General features: G+C 33.0%; 1 protein-coding gene and 1 long non-coding RNA gene across 2 annotated transcripts in view; one reads left to right on the top strand and one right to left on the bottom strand.

The window, feature by feature from the left end:
* LOC126882182 (protein Fer3-like) overlaps positions 1-23,005 on the top strand; it is a 558,397-nt gene that overhangs the window by 467,959 nt on the left and 67,433 nt on the right. The gene's annotated exons all lie outside the window — the stretch shown is intronic.
* On the bottom strand, positions 9,161-12,216 carry LOC126882184 (uncharacterized). Its single transcript, XR_007697203.1, has 2 exons — positions 11,651-12,216; positions 9,161-9,478 (listed from the first exon to the last, which is right to left on the bottom strand). It is a non-coding gene; the product is annotated as an uncharacterized LOC126882184 (long non-coding RNA).

Genomic DNA, 23,005 nt, shown 5'->3' with positions numbered 1-23,005 from the left:
TTAAGCCATTAACATTTTTGAAAATGTTAATTAGCTTAGGTATCAGAACTGGAATGTAGGGTAAGGAACCAAAAGTTATTTTAGGTGGTATTACTGATGTGTTGTGGTTGTGTGTCAATGGTGGCGTTCAGCGGCGAATGAGCATAAAGTGATCTGGTAGGATCACATCTCGCTCCTTCACGCTGAACGACCTTTGCGTTGTGCGCTACATCGAATGAACATCGAAATTCGATTCATTCGATTCGAAAATGTAGCGGAGCGGTCGTCATCTTTTGGAGCACATTTTGAGTGTAATATTTTGAGTGTAGCATAAAATGACGCATGCGTAAAAGCAATAAACAGGTACTTTTGGCACAGTTTTGGTTCCTATTTTGAGTGAACCAGATTTATAAAGGTATCTATTGTATAATATAATGTTACCTGGTAGAAAATAACACAGTAGCTAGATGATATCTGATAATTAATTAAACTAAAAAGGGGTATTTCCCTGGGTTGGCTGTATACCCAACAAATTCTAACATGAAGTAAAACCACCTCTATGTAATATGTATAATTTACTAAAATCTTAAAAAATCCCAATTGATTGAATAAAATATGTTCATTCAGAACGTTTTCAGAATGATAATTAATTATTTTTTCTTTAGAGTTTAGAGTAGACAAAATTACAAAATAAAGTTTGGTTAAGTTCTTGACAGCTAAATAAAATATTTGACAAACAAACTGGAGCAAAAATGTAGCGGAATATAAAGAGCAGTTCATTCGATGTATCAGTAGCGTAAATTGATCACTCACCGCTGAACGCACCCATTGGGTGCATTCAGCAGACGCAATCGCTAACTAATCGATTAGTAATCGATTTGTGATTTACATGCTGAATGCCACAATTTATGTGGCATTCAGCAGAAAATCACTAATCGATTAGTTAGCGATTGTGTCTGCTGAATGCACCCAATGGGTGCATTCAGCAGACGCAATCGCTAACTAATCGATTAGTAATCGATTTGTGATTTACATGTATTTATGTGGCATACAATTTATGTGGCATTCAGCAGAAAATCACTAATCGATTAGTTAGCGATTGTGTCTGCTGAATGCACCCAATGTCAATTGTCGGTATGACAATTTTGTTTATCAGAAAATTTATTGTTAAAAGGAGAACCGAAAATGAATTTATTTAAAAGCCCTATGGGATAGGAGTTCTCTAGTAGTATAGATCTCAACTTTTTTAGTCCCTTGTCCCTGAACTCGATGTGCGACAAGTTAATAACCCTACTTTTTAAGGCCAAAACCAAATTTGTTTTCATCCTAGATGGATATTGAGAATGAAAATTTATGAAACGGTTACTAAAACAAGGCTTACGATACCACTCCGTCCTTAGCATGCCATCATTGCCACGATGAATAAGCATGTCCAAAAAAGGAATCATATCAGCCTCCCTCTCAACTGTAAACTTCAGGTGTTCACATTGGGCGTTAAAGGTGTTTAAAACATCAGTTACTTTGTTTTCAGGGACCGATAAAATCAAATCATCTACATATCGCTTAATAAAAGGTATGTGAAACAGTATCTTTTCTTTACAAGTTGTTACAAGTTCATCCAGAACAAAGTTACATAGGATGGGGGATATTTTGATGCCCATTGGAGTGCCAAAGATTTGTTTGAAAAAGTTACCATTGAACAAAAAGATGTTAGAGTCAAATATGAATGTTAAAATTCTTATGAAATCATCTAAACTGATCTTGGTATGCGGAGAAATGCTGTTCCAGTTATTTTTGATGCTGTTAAGAATAGCATCAAGTGGTAAGTTTGTAAACAGTGACACAACATCTAAACTAATCAATATATAATTATTCGGAACTTTAACATTGTTAATGAAGTTACTAAACGTGAAAGAATCTCTAATATAGAATTCATTGGATTCGTTGTAGGAAATTGTGAGAATATCTGTGAGGTGTTTAGCAAGTTTACTATTGGGAGCATCAATGGAAGAGACAATAGGCCTCATTGAAATCGTGGGTTTGTGAACTTTAGGTAGTGTATAAAACCTGGGTGCAACTGCATTATAAATTTTCAAGGATTTTGCAACTTCTGTTGTTATGGATTTGGAAGAAGCTAAATCCGAAACCAGCTTATTCGCCTTTTGTTGGAGGGTGCACACCGGACTGTTCTTAAGTTTAATGTAACTTTTTGTGTCATTCAATAAACTAATACTTTTTTCAATGTAATCTTTCTTATACATTGCCACTGTTACATTTCCCTTGTCACTCCTAACAATGTAAATTTCCGGATGTAATTTTAAAAATTGTTTGCACTCATTGTATATATTGTTCAAAAAATGTCCTTCTTTACTTGTTTTGTTTAGAAAGTTAGTGATAACATTAGTGCTTTGAGATCTCACGATGTCCTTCTCTTGGGGTTCTAGACCAGAGATTAGAAACTCGATATCAGAGAGAAGAGAAGACATTTTGAAATCTTTAGCACTAGGAAATAGACAAAATTTTTTACCCAAAGACAAAAGTTTTTTGACATTGTAAGGAAAAGTGATGTCAGTTAGATTTTTAAACCATTTTTCTTGGAACGTTATTTTTGAAAATTGATTTATTTTTATTTTGTTAAATTTTTTGATATTATTATTTCTAATTTGGAAAAATACTTTATGGTATTTGATTTTTTGTCTTCTATAAAATTCTTGTAGTAAAGGAGCAGGTAAATGTTGCTCTAATATGTTTTTTAATTGATGTAAATTCTTTTCTATGTAAGTAATATCACTTATTGTTACTGAAATTTCTAAGTTTAAGATTTTGGTTTTTATATTTGAATTAAAGTTTTGAATTTTACTACCTAATTTACCTCCTTTATGATGTAATAAGTTATTGATGTTAAACTTTCCATTCTCTATGTGTACAGGAAAACAAAGATTTCTTCTACATTTCAGAAGGAAAATCCTTCTGTTGTTCATATCCTCTTCGGATGTTCTCAAAAAACCCCATCATGTAAATACAAGAAATACTGGATATTAGTGACTGTTGATATAAACAAACAACTAGTTTATTAGGGTTGCAGTCAGAAGGTTGGCCAGGATGTTAAGGAAACACTCTTTTGACTTTTTGTCTAGCTTTCGGAATTGTTTTATTCCTTTTTCAAGACGCTGTAATATATATAAAAAGAATATGTAAATATTTACAAAATATCACAATTTGTCAGTGCAACAATTCTCTCTGATATCGAGTTTCTAATCTCTGGTCTAGAACCCCAAGAGAAGGACATCATGAGATCTCAAAGCACTAATGTTATCACTAACTTTCTAAACAAAACAAGTAAAGAAGGACATTTTTTGAACAATATATACAATGAGTGCAAACAATTTTTAAAATTACATCCGGAAATTTACATTGTTAGGAGTGACAAAGGAAATGTAACAGTGGCAATGTATAAGAAAGATTACATTGAAAAAAGTAATAGTTTATTGAATGACACAAAAAGTTACATTAAACTTAAGAACAGTCCGGTGTGCACCCTCCAACAAAAGGCGAATAAGCTGGTTTCGGATTTAGCTTCTTCCAAATCCATAACAACAGAAGTTGCAAAATCCTTGAAAATTTATAATGCAGTTGCACCCAGGTTTTATACACTACCTAAAGTTCACAAACCCACGATTTCAATGAGGCCTATTGTCTCTTCCATTGATGCTCCCAATAGTAAACTTGCTAAACACCTCACAGATATTCTCACAATTTCCTACAACGAATCCAATGAATTCTATATTAGAGATTCTTTCACGTTTAGTAACTTCATTAACAATGTTAAAGTTCCGAATAATTATATATTGATTAGTTTAGATGTTGTGTCACTGTTTACAAACTTACCACTTGATGCTATTCTTAACAGCATCAAAAATAACTGGAACAGCATTTCTCTGCATACCAAGATCAGTTTAGATGATTTCATAAGCATTTTAACATTCATATTTGACTCTAACATCTTTTTGTTCAATGGTAACTTTTTCAAACAAATCTTTGGCACTCCAATGGGCAGCAAAATATCCCCCATCCTATGTAACTTTGTTCTGGATGAACTTGTAACAACTTGTAAAGAAAAGATACTGTTTCACATACCTTTTATTAAGCGATATGTAGATGATTTGATTTTATCGGTCCCTGAAAACAAAGTAACTGATGTTTTAAACACCTTTAACGCCCAATGTGAACACCTGAAGTTTACAGTTGAGAGGGAGGCTGATAATATGATTCCTTTTTTGGACATGCTTATTCATCGTGGCAATGATGGCATGCTAAGGACGGAGTGGTATCGTAAGCCTTGTTTTAGTAACCGTTTCATAAATTTTCATTCTCAACATCCATCTAGGATGAAAACAAATTTGGTTTTGGCCTTAAAAAGTAGGGTTATTAACTTGTCGCACATCGAGTTCAGGGACAAGGGACTAAAAAAGTTGAGATCTATACTACTAGAGAACTCCTATCCCATAGGGCTTTTAAATAAATTCATTTTCGGTTCTCCTTTTAGCAATAAATTTTCTGATAAACAAAATTGTCATAATAATGAGGTCCGACAATAGGGCTTTTCATTCACAGTCATTTGTTTCGAGCTTCTGTCATGTGTCACATAATATTAATATATCTACGTCATACGTTATTGGTAATACCCACGGTTCTTAGACTATACTATTTAGTAGGTCTGTTCCTTTGTTTTAAGTGTAACACTAGTTCTTGAAAAGTGTAAGAAAAGTGTAAAAGTGTTACACTTTCTTGTTTCTTTGTTTTTCTAGTGTTTACACTTTTTTTCACGATACACTCAACTTCTGTCGTAGAACGCGTACAACTCGTTTCTTTGAAATGCTGTAGGAAAAAAAGTGTAACACTTTTCTACACCTACCTCCGAGACGGTGGTGGATATTACACTCGTCCTGCGCAGTATCATCCAACCGGAGCCAGCTGTTTAGCCGTTAAATGTGTTTGTTTACAAAAAAGATATATTTCTTTTTAGTTTAATTTAAACTAGATTTATAAATTGAAAAAACTAAAGTAGCTACAAGTTTTAATTTAATTTTGCTTAACCTCCGAGTGGCACTTTCCTGTAATTTTAAAATTATCACTTTTCAGTGATTTTTTTAATATGCTTTTATGTGCTTTAATATGCTTTTAAGTTCAACAAAGCATTTCCTTTAATTACAATTAAGCCAAAACATCGCAAATCCTGGGCCCTGGACTACTAAAGGTATCCGGTATCCGCATATCAGCCATGAATATGCGTTCACTACTCTACATCAAGAAATTTACTTTCCAATGGCTCTGTCACTGAATATATCAGCAAGTATAGGAAAACCTATTTAAAACTTATAAAATCAGCTAAAAAATCGTACTATCAAAATTGTCTGAGAAGCTCTAAAAGTGTTGCAAAAGAAACTTAGTCCATAATAAACGATCTTCGAAATAAAATTCACCCAGCTTAAACATTTTTCCTTTCAGACCCTGGAAATCTAAATGAATACTTTGTTAATGTGAGTAAAAATATAACATCAACAGCTTCGTGCAATTGTACTTGAGACACTGTGTCAGGTGAGGTGTTTGAAAATTTGAGTAACTTGATTCTGGGGTGTGAATTTCTAAAACTTTTAAGTGTGGTTTTTAACCGTTGAGAAAAATTATTTATTTAGTGTTGTGTTTATAATTTAATATATGTTTTAAAATGAGTTTTGTTTTATTTTTTGAGAAAAAATTAAAAATACAGCATACTCAGGAGCGTCATTTGAAATTTTGTTTGGGGGGGGGGCAAGCACTATATATACAATACATTATATATGATGTTATGATAAATATTGACGTATTTTCTGTAAATTTCAGTCATTTTCAGGGCCAGGGGGGGGCAAACGCCCCCCCCTGGACGCCCAAATGACGCTCCTGAGCATACTTACAGTACTTTTTTTGAAATGCTATTTTCCAAAGTTTATAAAATTTCTTACGCTCGATTTTATATTAATAAAGTTAAAGTGGACTTTAAATTTAAAGTTTTCTTTAACTGTAACAATTGCTTTTTTTAAGGTAACACACACTTTAACTTTATTATGAAATCGAGAGTTAGTCAAAATTCTAAATGCTCAGTAAATAATAACAACAATTAGGTACTTGTATTGAAAACAACATATTTTGTAATTTGAAAAAAAAACAACATATTTGCAACATAGATAACAAAACAACATGCTTTGTTACGTATTTTAAAAAACTCTCCATCATGCATGCTCCATGAGAAAAGAAAATATAAAACTAATTTCATCCTTATTATGTCTCAGATGGCGTAGCTACTTTTGCTATAACTACTCAATGCTTTGCTACTCTACCTACCTACATACAATTTGTATTGTTTTATCAAAAAACAAGCATTTACATACTCTGCAAATTGTATATTTTTTCTTTGCATTTTCATATGAAAAAACCGCGGTATTTATCTTGAACTTTTTTTGAACAAGGTGCAATACTTAGGTAATATTATTATTAATAAAACAAAGTATATTAAAATACAATGTTAAAAACTTTAATAATATTAGCAATATTTAAAAACTTCAATATATTATATTATAGTATACATATTATGAATCAGTAGAAACGATTATATTTAAATTTGGTAAATTATAACTCCAATCGACCAGAGCACGACCACACAACCCAAAACACAAGTACGCAAATATGGTTGTGTGAAGCGTGGCTCGAAGCCGTGCAATTTACGAGACTCGCTCGATCTGTAGATCCTTGTGTCCTCATCTCGCCAATTAATGATTCTTTTGAGAAAGGTAAATTTCCAGAGTACCTAAAGACAGCTATCATTATTCCTCTTCATAAGGGTGGTGAAAAATCTAATTCCTGCAAGTATATACCTATTGCATTACTACCGGTACTCCAAAATTATTGAGAGACTCATAAAAGCATGACTTATGTCCTTTCTTGTTGAAAACAACATTTTATTACAAAAGTTCGGCTTTTTAAATAATAAATGTACTGCTGATGCCATGTTTTCTGTACTACATGAGGTTTATCAAGCACTGAGCAATAATCTTCACACTGCCACTGTTTTTTGTGACTATGCCAAAGCTTTTGATTGTGTAAATCATGAAATTTTGATAAAAATAACTAAATTTATATGGAATTCGAAGAATTTCTTTGAATTGGTTTCAATCTTACTTGGATAGTTGGAAACAACTGGTTAGAGCAAATAATACAGACTTTAGTCTCCAAAATATTGTATGTTGGGTCCTCTACAAACCACAAGGTTCAGTATCAGGTCCTCTACTTTTCCTTACGTTTATTAATGACATCCCTAGTTTAAAAATTAATGGAAAAAATTTTCTTTTTGCTGATGATACCAGTATTACTTGGAGCAACTCAAATATTGCTACTATACCTTCTGATCTACTCACGATAAAAACCTGGTCCGATTCTAATTTACCTTTTTTTAACATAAAACAGTAGCATTATCCTATACAGGAGCTCGTCAATCTTTACCTCTTAACACATTCACAGACACAACTGCATATGAAGCCACTTACTCCATAAGATGTGTCTACATCTAAAGTGTGTCTGTGAATGTGTTAATAACAGCCAGATCAGTATCGTTGATTCTGTAAAGTTTCTTGGTATTTTTTTTAGATAGCAATCTTAAGGGTTAAAAGGGTCTAAAGGGATAAACATACACTGAAAGCGATATTATCTTTAATACCCGTGGTGCCTTCAACATTTAATGTCTTACTAAATTATTCTTTATAGGCAAAAAAATTTAAGGAATTTTGAATTAATTAGTTTTTAAATAAGTACATTTACCAGCAACAGTTGTAACGTAATTGTGTCAACTCAACAGTATTTAACTAGTTATTTGAATTTAATACCCTAGCTAGGGCATTATTTTTCAAAATAAATATTGAAAAATAACGCCCTAGGGCATTATAATATAACTTACTTTGAAATCATGTACAGTGGAACCTCGATTATCCGTCTCTCCATTAACCATCACCTCTGTTAACCGTCAGGGTACATACAGAAGTTGTATTGAGTTATACATTAGCAATCATTTAAATGCAAAAAAATAAAAAAAAAGGTAATTTGATTTGTGATGAGGACACAAACGGCTATCCATTGCCGACAGATAAAGAACTCATTGAAATGGCAACAAAGGCGGACCAAACCTATTCGGAAGCTGACACAGTAGCTATATTGATGCTTGGACACAAGGAAGCTTGACTGTAGCTATATTGATGAACCTATTGTAACTGACAAAGATTTGCGTAAATAATCTAGAGAAGCTGCATCGCATATGCAATAATTCATCGAGTGGTATTCTCAACAAGAAGAAGCCAATAAAGTAGATTGCATGATCTTATGCCTTATGCCGATTAAGAAATTCAGCCGTTGCAAAATATGAAGCAGCAGTAAAACAAACACAAATTTCAGAATATTTTAAATTGATTCGATTGTATGAACACAAATCCCTCTTATATTGTCAAACAAACCATACAAATGAAATTTGAGAGTTGTACTATGAATTTTTATTTTTTTTTAATGGTCTGTTAACCGTCTTTTCGATTATCCGTCATACCCTTGGTCCGGTGCCCTGACAGATAATCGAGGTTCTACTGTAATAATATTAATGTCCGACTCGTATATTATTTGACAAATAATGACATGATTTTGAAGTCAGTTTGATAAATAATGACATGATTTCGAAGTCAGTTAAGTATGATATAATGCCCTAGGCTCTAGGGCATTATTTTGAAAAATTACGCCCTAGGGTATTAAATTTAAATAACTAGTTAAATACTGTCAAGTTGACAAATAACAACCCAAGTAAAACTATGGTTACCACAATTACGTTACGACTATTGCTGGTAAATGTACTTATTTGAAAACTAATTAATTCAAAATTCCTTCAATTTTTTGCCTATAAAAAATAATTTAGTCGGACATTAAATGTTGAAGGCACCACGGGTATTAACGATAATATCGCTTTCAGTCAACTTATATCCCTCAGGCCAAAGGCCCTCGGTATATACACCATTGACCTCAAGTGTTATTATCCTTATAATACCCTTGGTACCTTAACTATAATCTCACAATCAGCCCATAGAAGGTGTCAAACAAATAAAATATTTGGGAATCATACTTGATAATTTATTAACAATTAAACGATTACTTTATTGATTACAGTTAATTTATTTAATGGAAATTAAGGTAATAATAATAATAATGTTTATTCAAAAATAATCAAATATAAAATCTTCCTGAGACTAAAAACATATTTAAGTGTATAATTAATAAGAATTAACATAGGAAGCCACAAGGAAATAAATCTGCACGTAGCTATAGCCCAAAGTAACTCCTGTTATTTATCCAAATCTTTACTAGTCAAACACATTTGTTTTGAAATTCCAGCAGTTTCTTCTTTTTATACCTTTTAAATATCTGGTGGTTGTTCCTAAAACAAAGACATAAATAAAAATTCTACATTGTGTACCATAAAAAAATCATAAAAATGTGGAAAGTATCACAAGAATAAAGAAAAGTCCCAGATATAAAATTCACTATTAAAATAAAAATAGTAAATAATTATTTATATCTGACACTTTTCTTATTGGAACTTCTTTCTGGTAACATCCTTAATCTCTGACTTTTACAATTTATAAGACAAGAGATGATGAATAAAGAAAGGGAAAAGGACTCTGCAGTATACAGTTACATTCTGCTTTCATTAATCTAGAAAAAAGATCAGAAAGATAATTCAAAGTCCGAAATTGTAAAAGTCAAAAAGAGATTAAGGATGTACCAGAAAGGGGTTCCAATAAGAAAAGTTTCAGATTTAAATAATTATTTACTATTTTAATAGTGAATTTTGTATCTGGGACTTTTCTCTTTTCTTTAAGAGATATCGCTGAAGCATCCTAATAGTAGATAACTATTTTTGAAATTCCACTTAAATAGACAATTTGATTTCGTTTTGATTCAGAGGTGTGCAGGCAGCTCCACTGGGGACGCCGTAAGGCAGAAACAACTGTCTGGAGATTGTGTATCGCCTCTGGATCGAAAGGAAACATAAACTGTCTCTTCACTATCACAAGAGTATTTTAATATTTTTATTGAATAAAAGTAGTCAAAAAAAAAGGACTAGTTGGTGGAGCGAAGAGATAAAAATAGCTGTGAAAGAAAAGAAAGTACCATGGAGAGCTTATCTAGAAAATAACAGTTAATAAGCAAGGAAGCTTGTGAAAGAAAAAGTTAAAAAAGCTAAATTGGAACAGTGGGAGAGATTTGGAGAAAAGATGGAGCAAGACAGTAGTAGGACAAACCAAAAATTGTTCTATTAAGGTCTGAAAAAATGAGAGGTAAATCAGGTAGTACTGTCGTGCAAATAAAAAAAAATAAAATGGAGAAACACTTACCCAACCACAAGATATAGTTAATAGATGGAGTAAATATTCCAAAGAGTTGAGTAATGAAATAACAATGGAAGAATTAACGGAAGCCATTGCAAAAATGAAAAATGGTAGTGGCAGGAATAGATAATATCAAAACACGATTGTTGAAATATATGGGGGAATCTGCATTACACTACTTACACAAATTACTGATAACAATTTGGAAACAGAAACGCATCCCAGAAGATTGGGCAACAGCAGTAATGGCTCTTCTGGTAAAGAAGGGAGGTAAAAAAGTAATGTTCAAATTATCGAGGTATTTTCATGCTAAGTGTACTGGCTAAGATTTATGAATGAACACTGGAGATGAGACTGAGAAAGAAAGTGGAACATCAACTAGACGATGCACAAAAAGGTTTCTGACCGGGCACAGTGTCCAAGATCATATCTTTACTATAAGACAATGGAAAAAGCCTTTGACAAGGTACCCGGACATCACGTTTGGAAAGGGCTTGAACTGTTCGATGTTGGAGGAGAACTAATTGATGCAAGTAAAATTTATGTACTGGAACATTGTGCGAGCATTAAACTGTGAATCAAACAAATTTGCTAATACACAAGGAGTAAGGCAAGGTGGAGTTTTAAGCTCACTGCTATTCATTATATTATATATATGAATGAACCAATAAAAAAAATGCAGTAGAGTCCCGAAAATTAGATTTAGGTTACCATTGATTAAAAAGTATAACTCTGAGTAAATGTGTATCTGCAGATGACATTGCATTGATACCAAGTTCAGAGAAATCTTTACAAAGCAACCTAAATTTATAGACGAGAGAACTTGCAGACAAAGGAATGAAAATAAAATTAGCAAAGACTAAAACTTTACTTATTTCCAAGACACTGAGAGAAATCCATATAAACCTAGACGGAAATTTAGTAGAACATATGAATGATTTTGAATATTTATAAACTATAATAGACAAAAAATGCAAAAAAAATGAACAACACAATTGCTAAAACATCACGATTATATCACTCCCTCACTACAGGTTTCATTAGCAAAAGAGAAATTAGTGAGAAGACAAAAGGGACAGTATATTATATACCTCCCTTCTCTGCTTCATGGAAGTGAAACATGGCTGGCTTTCCTAATAATTAAGCTTGAATTATCACATCTTTATTATTATTGTAGACATTTAAAATCCTTATTAATTGAATTACATTAAACTTACCACTTATAAAATGTTTACTTTTCATATTTTAATTTTAGTCCCCTTATATCTGTTCTTCTTGTGGCTTTTATCCATTGTCCCCGGCTTTGTTTGGATAATTCATTTAAATGTATTGCATGGGGAGCCTTGGGAACAGTACAAAATAAGACTTTTCCCTGTCTGCCCTACTCCCACAATTTACAACAATACAAGTTACATGTATAAGCTTCCCAAGAAAGAAAAACTGATAACTGCTATGGACTAATTCAGTTCTGTAGGCGATAAACTACTTTATATTTGATTTGCTGCACACAATTTCGCTGCACAATCGACAATAAAAACAAACAGGATATTCTTTACAAATGTAAATATTAGGATTAGGTTATGTTATGTTATGTGCCCCCAGTTAGGCCATATTCGGAAGTTCCTTGTCCCTTTGCTTGATTGGCACACCGATAATTTTCGTTTAATACTGTCCGCTGTCATGAGCCGCTGTCACATCCGCTGTCATTTTACACTCAAATGTCCATAGAATTTCGTACACTTACACTCAAAAGTGTAACACTAAAAAACAAAGGAACAGACCTAGTATAGTCTAAGAACCGTGGGTAATACCAACGATACAAATCAAAGACGTATGTCGTAGATATATTAATATTATGTGACACATGACAGAAGCTCGAAACAAATGGGTGCGTTCAGCGGTGAGTGATCAATTTACGCTACTGATACATCGAATGAACTGCTCTTTATATTCCGCTACATTTTTGCTCCAGTTTGTTTGTCAAATATTTTATTTAGCTGTCAAGAACTTAACCAAACTTTATTTTGTAATTTTGTCTACTCTAAACTCTAAAGAAAAAATAATTAATTATCATTCTGAAAACGTTCTGAATGAACATATTTTATTCAATCAATTGGGATTTTTTAAGATTTTAGTAAATTATACATATTACATAGAGGTGGTTTTACTTCATGTTAGAATTTGTTGGGTATACAGCCAACCCAGGGAAATACCCCTTTTTAGTTTAATTAATTATCAGATATCATCTAGCTACTGTTTTATTTTCTACCAGGTAACATTATATTATACAATAGATACCTTTATAAATCTGGTTCACTCAAAATAGGAACCAAAACTGTGCCAAAAGTACCTGTTTATTGCTTTTACGCATGCGTCATTTTATGCTACACTCAAAATATTACACTCAAAATGTGCTCCAAAAGATGACGACCGCTCCGCTACATTTTCGAATCGAATGAATCGAATTTCGATGTTCATTCGATGTAGCGCACAACGCAAAGGTCGTTCAGCGTGAAGGAGCGAGATGTGATCCTACCAGATCACTTTATGCTCATTCGCCGCTGAACGCCACCAATGACAATCGATGAAAAGCCCTATTAGACATTCCAATGAACTGTCAAACATGGCCGGCGATGGGCAAAACTGTCATGGCGTATCTAATGTTTATATTGACATTTAATTTTTAAAGAATATCCTGTTTGGTTTTGTTTTTTTGTTAATTGTGTAGCGAAATTGTGATAGCAAATTAAATATGAAGTGGTTTATCGTCTAAAGAACTGAATTATCCCATAGTAGTTATCAGTTTGTTTCAATAGGGCTTTTCATCGATAGTCATTTGTTTCGAGCTTCTGTCATGTGTCACATAATATTATTATATCTACGTCATACGTCTTTGGTTTCTATCAGTGGGTGCGTTCAGCGGTGAGTGATCAATTTACGCTACTGATACATCGAATGAACTGCTCTTTATATTCCGCTACATTTTTGCTCCAATTTGTTTGTCAAATATTTTATTTAGCTGTCAAGAACTTAACCAAACTTTATTTTGTAATTTTGTCTACTCTAAACTCTAAAGAAAAAATAATTAATTATCATTCTGAAAACGTTCTGAATGAACATATTTTATTCAATCAATTGGAATTTTTTAAGATTTTAGTAAATTATACATATTACATAGAGGTGGTTTTACTTCATGTTAGAATTTGTTGGGTATACAGCCAACCCAGGGAAATACCCCTTTTTAGTTTAATTAATTATCAGATATCATCTAGCTACTGTTTTATTTTCTACCAGGTAACATTATATTATACAATAGATACCTTTATAAATCTGGTTCACTCAAAATAGGAACCAAAACTGTGCCAAAATTACCTGTTTATTGCTTTTACGCATGCGTCATTTTATGCTACACTCAAAATATTACACTCAAAATGTGCTCCAAAAGATGACACCGCTCCGCTACATTTTCGAATCGAATGAATCGAATTTCGATGTTCATTCGATGTAGCGCACAACGCAAAGGTCGTTCAGCGTGAAGGAGCGAGATGTGATCCTACCAGATCACTTTATGCTCATTCGCCGCTGAACGCCACCATTGGTATATATCAGTGTGCGTCTTGGAAGAGTGTTGCCATCGTATACGCTAAAAGCTGATTGGCTCCGCCATCTTTTGCTCAGATTTCCGGATTAATTTGGAAGGGGTAAACAGATGATCAGTTGTTTATTTTTCGTTTACTCTGGTTTAACCCGGTAATCCGGTAATACTATATTATTAATCTATGGTTTAACCTCACTTAACTAGATAGATCGAGAAATATTAAATTACTATTACTATTATTCAGGTTGAAAAATGCCTTCCTCTAAGGTAAAAGGTTGCGAAGTCGATTGGGGAAAAATAATGTGAAAATTAATTCTTTCCCAAAAGAATCTGAACGACGGAAAGTGTGGATTAAAAATATAGGGTTAAAACAAGATCCAAACAAATATGCTGTTGTTTGTGAAGTAAGTTCTTCAAGTAAAATTAATTGAGTATTTGCATTTGATGCATTCTCTTTATAATATTTATATCATTAAAAAATATTGTATTCAATTTTTGAATGTTTAGGAACACTACTTCTGACATGTGGAAAAAAGTTAGACAAGATGGCAGCAGAAAATTAAAATGCAATGCTGTACCAACAATATTTAGAGAAGAAAGCGAAAGTATTTAATTATTTATATTGGTTTTTTGTTTATTCACCAATTTAACACCTATAGATATTTGTATAACAAGAGAGCGAAGTGCACCTTTTCCTCCCAAGAATAAAGTTTACTAGTTTACTACAGTAATCATTCAAGGGAGGAAAAGGCACTTCTCCCATGTTATACATTTTTCCACCTCCCTCAAATAAGTAATTTTTTCATTTTTAAAATATTTATATAACTGTTGATTGAATACATGAATCATAATTGAATACAGGAATTTGTGTATTCAATCAACAATAGAACTAACAAAATGTATTAGAGAACTAAAACTAACAAGTAGGTACAGTATAACTATCAAATTATTAATGAAAAATTTTTAAATCAAAATAACAATTTACTGTTTTTACCATTTTGCAACATCTATAAATAAAATTTAAAATGTATGGATACTTACCTAATAGAAAATAGAGTAATAGTATAGGGTGTCAATAAGTTATTTCATCTATGCTATGACATAGTATGACGTCAACATCACTTTTACTTTTACTCCCTAGGGAGAAAAAAATATGACTATGCTCCCTACAATGAGGCCAGGAAATGTATACTTTGGATAGAGGTAGGTGGGAAAATCTGTTTTATTCAGTTATTGTGATTTGTTTCTTACAGACAATCGGTTTGTTCTAGCATGAGTTTCAAACGGTCTGAAACCATTAGCGAATAGTGGACCAGCGTGAGTAGAGGGCACTTGTAACTGTATTATGTTCTCTCACTGACCAACTGTTTGCTGACTAGTTTGACTGTTTGCTAGAACAAACCTATTATTCAAACAAAATGTCCTCTACGTCAGACTGATCAGAATTTTAAAAATGTGTCATATCAATCAAATCAAAAAATTTCAAAAATTGTTCCTGTAACCATTTTTAGTGGAAATAATAACAGTACTTATATTGGATCAGAGAGCCACCCAATTCATTGTTAAAGTATGATAAACTAAAAGTTAAACAATTAGGCATGCACTTCATATTATATTTAATGAAATATAACTCACTGGTACTCGTACAAACTTGACGGCAAGCAAATTCAACAAATTTTTCCTCATTTATTAGTTTTTCACTACCGTTAAGTTTGGAAACAAGCGCTGTTGCCAAATAAAAACATCTACAGTCGGAAAAATGAAAGAATACCCATGAACGATCACATCAATCACATATTTTGTATTTGCTGTTTTTTTTTCATAAATAATAAATGAGAGAGATAGATTATTAATAATCTGAATAATATGTGATTGATGTGATCGTTCATGGGTATTCTTTAATTTTTTCGACGGTATGTATTTACCACAGCAACTACAGGTGACACTGTTTCTCTTTGTCTTTAAGAGTGTGAAACAAAGATAACTACAGTGGGAAAAATAAAGAATACCCATGAACGATCACATCGATCACTTATTTTGTGTTTCCTATCTTTTTCTATAACAAACGTTTATTATTTATAGAAAAAGACAACAAACATAAATTAAGTGATTGATGTGATCGTACATGGGTATTCTTTCATTTTTCCAACTGTATCTGTAATATACGTTGAGCTCGTAGGTAGAGGGGATAATTAAAAAATCGCGAGAGCCAGTAGTGACAAGTCTGTAAACCTTTACTGGAAATTTGACATAAATGTCAAAGTGAATAATTTAAAATTGAAATTAAAAACATTAATTAGAAAAAATATTAGTTGGTCAAAGCTGTGGTATATATTTTTATCTTAAGTATACTTACGGTTTAAATACTGAATTAAGTTTTTTTAATATTTTGTAATATCTAATTATAATTAGATATAAATCATCTAAGCGCCATCTACACGATAATTGTGAATGTATCTGAAGTAAGAAATTAATATTTCATTAAGAGAACGTTAAAACAGTTAAGGCTGTATGACACTATGCATTTTCTTGTATCATTTCTAATATCGTTTCTGATATCGTTTCTTGTATCATTTCTTGTACATACGTACATTTGTGCCGTGTATGACACTATGCAAGTTCTTGTATCGAAAACTGTATGAAATTCGGCACGTGATTGGTCGAAATTTTGTTTGTCACCCTGTGTCCACGGATGGGCGGTGTCGATAATGTCATGTCGACAATCAAGTCGATGTCGAGTGATTTAAAGTTGTTGCCAATGTCGACAATGTCGAGTATGTCGACAATTAGCAAACGATCAGAATGACGTTCCGTGCGCACTAATTTGAAATTTTAGGTTAATCTGGCTGCGCTGACTTATTGAAAAAGTATGCATTAATGTTTCAACAAGTTGCAAAGAGACCAAATAATCTCAAACTTTTGAAACTTTTAACCTCACTATTAACTTGCGATTGTCAAATTCATAGGATATTCCATAATTGTTTGATTGCAGGTTTTTCAAGTGTAAATGAATTTTAAATAGATTCATATAGAGACAATTTATTATGTGCAAACCTCATGATAGAGTAATGCAATGTAATGAATCTAAAATATTACCATATAGATGCAAAACCAGAAAAAACCAGCAAAACAAATTTTCATAGATTTTTAATTTTCTATCGTTACTCGTAAACTCGTAACATTTACAGAAAGGTTTAAAAAAATTAAAAAGAAACGTAAACCTAAACGTCAGTAAACGAGGTAAGATTCAAAACCACAATCAAACATATCTCAGTACATTGAAACCTTACCTTGTTTCCTAACATTTCGTTTACTTTTTTTTAAATTTTACTAACTCTTTATTATAATAATTATAGTATAATAATTACTGAAACAGTGTTGAATCTCTTCGTGCTTTGGCAGAGACTGCATAATAAAAACATTACAACATTTTGCGGTTTTGCTAATTTTTAACCAAAGAAAACATTTAACCAATAATACATCAAATAGTTATACTTTCCCCGTCCATATCTACAATTTCTTCCTCGTCCAGGTCATAACTATTTTTATCAGGATACTCTCCCTTTAATGAAACATAAATATGTACCAATTTCTTGGAATTAGTGAACGTTAATCTATTTCTTATCAGACTGTGAATGTGTCCCCAATTTGAAAAGAGTCTCTCGATTTGAGCTGAGGAGGCTGGCATTTTTAGAAGTCTGAGAGCCATTTTAGCAAGAATTGGGCATTCCAGTTTGACCACTCGCCAAAATACTAGAGGCTTTTCAACTCCTTTTTCCCAAAGTGTTGAGAATATTCCTGAAATTGTAAACCTAATATATTAAAAATCAAAAGAGCGATAATTTTGTCTGAAAGACTTACCCGATTTAGTGTTAAATTTGTCCCATTCTTCTATGCCCTGATTGCACAACTTTCTGAGTAAGAACTGAGTTATTATACCAGTGTGCTCTGACGTAATCTTGGAATTTTCATATTTCGGATGCAGATAGTACGCAGTTAATGCGTACACGTTTAACGCCATTTGTTGTCTGTGTTTCAATTTTTCTTTAAGGTTATCTGGCAGATTCAAATTGAGCCACAGATGAACGGCATCTGCTACAGATGTGTCAGATTTCTGACAAACATTGATCAGATTACAAATGGGTTCATAAATTTCTATGTTCTGTTGAATCTCATCCACAAATTCATCGTTGAAGATTAATTCCTTGACTTTCGGCTTAATCTTTTTTTTCGTTACAGCGGCTACTTGTTTCATATATACCAGATTTTCTAGGAGACTTTCGAAAGAATCTCGGTAAGAGCACCATCTTGTTTCGGCCGGCAATTTGATTCTGCGCCCTCCCTTATCAACTATCATTTTTTCTAAATCTGGTTGCTTAAATTCTTTGAGGACAATGACCACATTGTCGACTAACTTTTTATCCAGCACGTCTTTGGCTAAAAGGTTGCCGGTGTGGCTACTGCACGTAGAGTGCCACATGTTGTGCTTGAGGAGGGATCCCATTTTAATCATTGCACTAGCATTATCCGAAACTATACCGTACGCATCTACATCGTATTTTTCTTTTGCAATTTTTTTAGATTCTGTTATTATTTCGGCAAGTTTTTCTCCAGTCTCAGACTCCGTGGTTAAATCCCAAGCATCAAGAAAGGCATTTTTTCCGTCTGCACTATGCAACATTGTCACAACCGTTTTAGAATTAGTAGATGAGTTTTTCCAACCGTCACACAAAATGACTGACTCGGTTTCCACTTTTTTACGTGAAATCTCAATACAGTCTTCATAGCACTTATTTAAAAGCGATGTACAAAGTTTTTTCCGGCCAGCAATTTTGTCTAAATAAACAGGACGGATCGTTTTTATAAAATTTTTAAAGAGAGGTGATTCTACCACAGTAAATGGTAAGTTACAGCCGAATATAAATTTGGCTAGTGCAGTGCTTATCTTCTCCTCTTCATACTCTTGTAATATGTCCATATAGTCGGTGATTTTCTTTGATTTTTTGGCTGGTCTAGCTTGAGATGTAGCGAATAAATTTCTTTTATTCGTGCTTGTGTAGCTTGTGCTGGAGGAAGTTGGAGTACTTAAGTTAGTCAAATTACTACTCTCAGTATCAGTAGTTGATAACATCATATTTTCAACAATACTATGAGTGCCTTGAATTGCTACACCATTGTTTTCTTCCAATTCCAATAAGGCGGCATCGGTATCTAATGAATTTTCTATAATTCCATCTAGCATGTTTTCAGGTGAAGTTCCAGTCACAATAGCTAGCGAACCATCTTCCATAACTTCGTAACTACCGTTCGTTGTATTCTAAAATTCAAAATAAAAAGAAACTCTAAGGTGACTAAATATGAAGGGCGGATCTACGGACACCCTGTATACAGAAGTTGGCATAGATACAGCGTTTTGTACTTAATTTAATAGGCCAATCCGTTTTTTGCCGTAAAATACTAAACTTGGTGTTTTTTAAATGGGACACCCTGTATATAGAGATGCAACAACGTGAAAACCTCAGAATACAAATTCTGGGGTGAAAACTGATGCAATTTATGTCCCCTTCCGAATTCGAATTAAATAGTAATCAAGAAATCTACAATAATATATAGTGCGTTATTTTCACTTCTTGCCGTTAGATGGCTATACGGTTTTTGACGCCATGTTTTCTCCAATATACTACTACCGAAATGGTGATCCATGCGTTGTTGAGTTATGCGGCTCCGAACACATTTTACGATTCATTTTTATATTATAGATAAATGTAATTTCAAAAAGTTCCCCCCAAAATTTTTTCTAGATCCGCCCCTGCTAAATATGTAGTAGAACATACGTCCTATATACTCACTTGTGGATTAACTGTAGGTGTAAAACCTGTGTCTGAGCCAGTATTTTCGTATATCGAAACATGCGACATTTCATTATTGGATTGATTACCATTGCCACGATCTAACTTGCAGACGTTTCTTAAAATGAAAGTACGGGACGGGGTTAGTTATCAGCCGATACAAATATCAATTTCAGAGAATAAATCTCTATAGCTATCCAGCTAAAATTAATTAAAATATTTCTTCTTACCTGTGACTTTGCAATCTTGCTGCAGCTGTATTTTTTATCACATTTCCACATACACAACATTTAGCCGCGTGCTTTCCTTCTATCTTTAATACTTTGAATGATAATATATCATAGTTTTTATTCAGTTTTCTGCCACTCATTTTGATTCTGATCAGATCAATCAGATCACATTCAAAGTTTACAACTGAATAATTTCATAACATAACCTCACTTTTTTCCATTATGGACACGTTGCTGACATTGTCGACATTGTTGACACGTTCTCGACATTGTCGACACGTCTGTGTCGACAATTAAAGTCGACGTGTCGATGCCCATCTCTGCCTGTGTCACGTCACGTTACATTGGTATGGTAGTACTGCGTCTACAGCTGATTTTAAGGATTTTATAAAATTTATAAACTTTTAAAAACAAATATTTTAATGTTATAATAACTAGAATTTTTACGTTGACTGTTGATTATTTGTTTTTTATTTTTTTTGATATTTGTGCTAAAATATTTGCATTATAATTATCTTCAGTTTGATCCAAATTGGAACTATTGTATTTTCCTCTATTAAAAAAATTATGCAATATGAAACCCAAAGTTATTCTAAATATATGGTTATTAGTAGAACAGTAGTCCATACCAAACGCTATATTAAGTATCAATAAAATATTTATAAATAATACCTACAAAACACAAATAAATTCATCAAGACATAAATCATATGATCTCATTTTCAGCCGCCATTATGACATTTAGAAGTTTTACCAGCAGGTTTTACGTTTTTGCTCTTTGCGCAGAAATTGGCGCAGTTATTGTACAAGAATCTGTGCCTGACACAAATTCTTGTATCGTTTCTGATATCGTTTCTTGTATCTGTGTATGACACTATACATTTTTTTGACATATCAGAAACGATATTAGAAATGATACAAGAAAATGCATAGTGTCATACAGCCTTTAGCAAAATTTTTAAAAAATCGATTACAATTTAATTACTTTTTTGCGTTGTAAATATTAAGCGATAAAATTAAATAATAAATTTAAAAATTACTGGTGAAAGTTGAATTAGTAATCCGCTAGGAGCGACACCAGCGAAGCTCAGAGCGTATAAGTGGGTGCGTTTGGACGACCATAGCGACTGACTGTCAGCAGAAATCGGCTGAGTGGTTGTATCCAGCTGTGATAGGGAAAGCTTAGGCTACGGCTCCACGGGCGGGAAATTGACGCTAGCAGTAGCAGTAAAATGAACTTAAGGTTCCGCGGAACGGAATGGGAATAGCCGAACTGAACCGACTACGCACAAGTCCTGTAGTCGGTACAGTTCGGCTATTCCTATTCCGTTCTGCGGAACCTTAAGTTCGTTTTGCGGCTACTGCTAGCGTCAATTTCCAGCCCGTGGAGCCCTAGCCTTAGTAAATCTCTCAGCGGCTGACTTCCAGCGGTGATGTCTGACAGCTACTGCTGGCTCAGCTGTCCAGCCGCTGTGGTCATCCGAACGCACCCAGTGTCAGTCATGTTTTCCTATTAGGCAATCCAAACCACGTGACCTCTGGTTGGCACACAAACTAACCAAGGTTATGTTTGTATCTATTTTTCAATGATTTTTCATTGTTTATCGTCGTATTTTGTCTATTTTCATTTCATTTGGATTTCGTTTCCTGTTTTTGTGAACTTTATAAACTTTACCACAATGCAAACTGATTATTTAAGGAAATTATTATTGGAAACTCCAGATGTTGCGAGAAAGGTAGGCGAAACAATGTTTATTTACTGTTCATTTTGCCCCGATATTTATCAATAATGATGAATTTTGCAAGCAATAACATTATTTCTTTTATTGTTTTAGATATTTATTGAAGCTGAAAATAATTGGGGATTTAGATCCATACGGAATTCAGTCAGAATTGGATTTTACAGTAAAGTGCAGTCCATCAAGTTACTATTATAGATATTTATACAGATCTGGCGGAGTCTCACAGTTGCTACTCTAAGCAGCAGATGAAAGCATACAAAAGCCTTCAGGCACATACATATTTTACATCTGGATTTGTTTTGAATGGAGTAAAAATTGTTAATGATTTCCTGATTTCCATATTATTGTTGGAAAGGTATGCCTTTATTTTATTTATTCACCATTAAGAAATATATGGATAACAGTATTAGTGTCTTTTGGATAAATTGGTTCTAAATATTAGATTTATTTATGTTTATATATCTGTATGAAACCAGACATATCGTCGTCCTAATCTGTAAACTGCGAACTCCATAATTCTCTGAAAATGATTTATTACTGCCATCTATTTGAATTACTGTCATGATTGTTCTAAAATTATATTATATGAATGTCTGATTTTAAATAAATATTCTCAATCATTGCAAAGAACGCAAATACTCTAATAAAAATAAATTTTAGTAGTTGAAGAATTTCCAAAAAAAATAAAATATTTTTTTTAGGTGAAGCATTTCCAAAAAGCTAATGCTAAACGACTTAATGGTTGGGTGGGGTGATAGCCAGTTCTGATGACATAGCAAATGCACATTGTATGCGTATGGCCGGTAATAGTGAAGTCTGCAGCAATCCTATTTTTAGCTGAGTATGCCCAGAGCAAGACAGACGAACAAGAACCCAATGCATGTACATATGTTACAGCTACATGGTTTGGAGATAGCAACATATGCATTCTCTGATGAAAAACTAATGAGTTTTGAAACTGTTCGGTCAGAGTGCTTGTTGCGCTCACTAAAAGAACTGAAATATAAGATGGCTTTGGCATTGTGTTGCAGCGATATGAAAATGGTTATTCATTTTTAATTATAATGTACTTCTTCATCATGAGTAATTATGTATTGGTCTTTTAGACGTGTATTTATTTTTGTAATTAGTATCAACTTGTAATGATAATATA

The sequence above is a fragment of the Diabrotica virgifera genome, chromosome 3 (genome assembly GCF_917563875.1).
Source record: "Diabrotica virgifera virgifera chromosome 3, PGI_DIABVI_V3a".
NCBI lineage: Eukaryota > Metazoa > Arthropoda > Insecta > Coleoptera > Chrysomelidae > Diabrotica > Diabrotica virgifera.
Note: the sequence above shows the minus strand (reverse complement) of the source record. Positions and strands in the feature narration are given on the sequence as shown.